The sequence below is a fragment of the Rana temporaria genome, chromosome 4 (assembly GCF_905171775.1).
Source record: "Rana temporaria chromosome 4, aRanTem1.1, whole genome shotgun sequence".
Taxonomy (NCBI): domain Eukaryota; kingdom Metazoa; phylum Chordata; class Amphibia; order Anura; family Ranidae; genus Rana; species Rana temporaria.
This window is the reverse complement of record NC_053492.1, coordinates 80,790,400-80,792,993: the sequence shown is the minus strand read 5'-3', so window position 1 is coordinate 80,792,993 and position 2,594 is coordinate 80,790,400. Positions and strand designations below refer to the sequence as shown.

At 41.7% G+C, this 2,594-nt stretch overlaps 1 pseudogene; it reads right to left on the bottom strand.

Annotated features, from left to right (window-relative positions):
- Window positions 1–1,680: 1,680 nt before the first annotated feature.
- LOC120938728 lies at window positions 1,681–1,777 on the bottom strand (annotated as a pseudogene).
- Between the last annotated feature and the right edge of the window lie 817 nt (window positions 1,778–2,594).

The following is a 2,594-nucleotide window of genomic DNA, read 5'->3' as shown; positions in this document are numbered from 1 at the left end:
AACACTTATGTTGTTTTCACTGTATATATGTTTGCTATCACCTATGTGTATAGTTTTGTAGCCTTGTGGCACTAGCAGCGTTAGCTGTCTTATTCACCCAGCACCTATTGTGTTCACCTTGGATTTGTTACTATGCATCGCTGAAGTCGTGTACTGTTACACTGTTTAGATGCACATATCTTTGATCTAGCACTGTATTTATGAAATTTATATCATTATTCCCTATCCCTACAGCGCAGCACTATTTTTTATTCATAGGCAAGTAAAGGTGTGCAAGCTTATAGATGAGTAAATACTTCTTCATTGACAGTGTTGCAATATACATAGTTACATTGTTAGGCAGATTGAAAAAACTTCATCTAGTTCAACCAATAAAAGGGCAAAGAATAAATCATACAAATCCCATATACACAATCCTATACCCACAGTTGATCCTGATGAAGGCAAAAAACCCCACCAAAGCATGAAGCAATGTGCTCCAGCAGGAAAAAAAATCCTTCCTAATCCCATAAGAGGCAATCAGATATTCCCTAAATTAACTTTACCTTTAAATGTTAGTATGCAGTTACAGTTGTGCTCATGCGTTTACATACCCTGGCAGAATTTATGATTTATTTTTTTAATTGTTTTTCTATTGAAAAGCCTATGGCGTGCATAACACACCCAAAAAAACTCCACCCGGTGCATAAAAAATGTGCACACACATAAAGAGGTGCAACAAAAAAGTGCAAACGGGTGTTTACGTCAATTGGTCCTCCGTAAGAAGGACCCAACCCTGATCCCCGGGGCGTTAGGCTCCTGACAGGGACTGAGGTACTCACATGGTCTGTGCAACCAAAGCTGACACAGACCCCATTCCTTATGGGGTCTCCCGAAAAACAGAACCCTCCCAGTACTAGCTGGGGCTCCCCCGAAGGGAGACCCCATGAGAGCAGGCGAACTAAGCCAGAAGGCCATGTCCACCCACTCCCAAGACGTTCAGGGCTGGCCTGAGGACCCGCACCCTACTAATCAAACGTGACATACGTGAACACCAAACAACAAAATACATAAAAGTGACAGAGGGGAAACAAAAAAGAAAGTGGGGGAGAAGGAAGATGAGGAGAGTGAAAAAGTGACCATTGTGCAGTACAATGGCCAGCCCTCCGGCCAGGAATAAAAAATTCCTCTGGTCCTGACCAAAAGGCCTGGCCCTAGAGGCAGGTGATTAAAAAGTGTGATATGGTGACGTGACCAAGGTGCCAAAAAGCAAATGTGCCGATAGAAACACAAGTGCAATTAAGGCATCCCTGGACTGCCACTGCAGGGGCACATCACCATAGGCTTTTCAGCAGACCCTGACCCACGGCCCAGACCAATGCAGCCCACCCCAGTCAGGAAGGTATCAGAACAAGTAGGAACCAATGGAGAGGGTAAACTGGCAAATCTCAACCACAGCTCCCATTGCTCCCACCTAATTATATTCGACGGTACCGGCCAATTCCCCTCAATAACAACGAAAAGGGGCAGGCTTTCCCAACCAAAAAACTGAAAGGGGCGTATACCACACCAATCCAGGCCAGAGGCCAGGGGCCCAGCCCTCCAGCTTTGACCGCATGCCTCTCCGTCCAAATCAGAAGGCCTACGCCTCCACGCCAGCAGGCTTAGCATCTGCCAACCGCCATCTCTTTCCACTTCGCCGTGTACTCAGGACAGTTACAGTAGCAGAGCACCACCTACTGGCAACTGATAAGAACAGATAGTACACTTGATCTTAGCCAAAAGGCCGAGAAGCAAATTTAGGATTTCTTGGTCATTTTTCAGAGAATATGAATAACACCAAAACTTTTTCTTTGTAAATACTGCCGTGGCCATCCTCTATAACTTTCAACTTTAAGTCATAGCAGCCTGCCTTTTTCAACATCATCATCCCGTTGTTCGAGGTAGAAAAAATTGTATGATTTTGTTTGTTGCCATGGGGTCACGTAAAATATTTTGCGTCAGAATAACATTGGCAACTGTTTGCCAATAGTACATGTTCCCCCAGGCCATTATAAGCCTGGGAAAACATGTACGTAATAAGAATTAAGTACCTTCATACATGTAAATTAAACCGTGTTCATTAAAATATTTTACATATTCAGAAGTCAACACTATCACACAGCCACTCAGATCATTAGGACCTTTATTGTTCTAGATCACACAATCAGAGAATTAAAATCATCAACAAAAGTAAACCTACATGTAGCAAAATGAGTATTGGAATCTTCTTTTGTCTAGATCAACACAATACCCATTATGAAGATGGTGCAGACTATAGACATAAAAATGAAGACCATTAACAAGGCTAGCACAATCTGTACAAAACACTAGAAAAACTCATATGAAACTTTTAAGAACATTAAAACTCATAGAGGTAATTATAAGGCAAGTGAAACCATTTATTTAATTTGTTCAACTTTATTTTTCGTATTATCTTTGCATAAAAGACAATATTTATCAAACTTTCCACCTGTGAGCTTGCTTCAAAGCCCCTTTATATGAATGCATCTTTTTGCCTGTGACAAGACACTTAAATATTTTAAAAAAATTGTGTCCAAAAGTCCCTAATATTT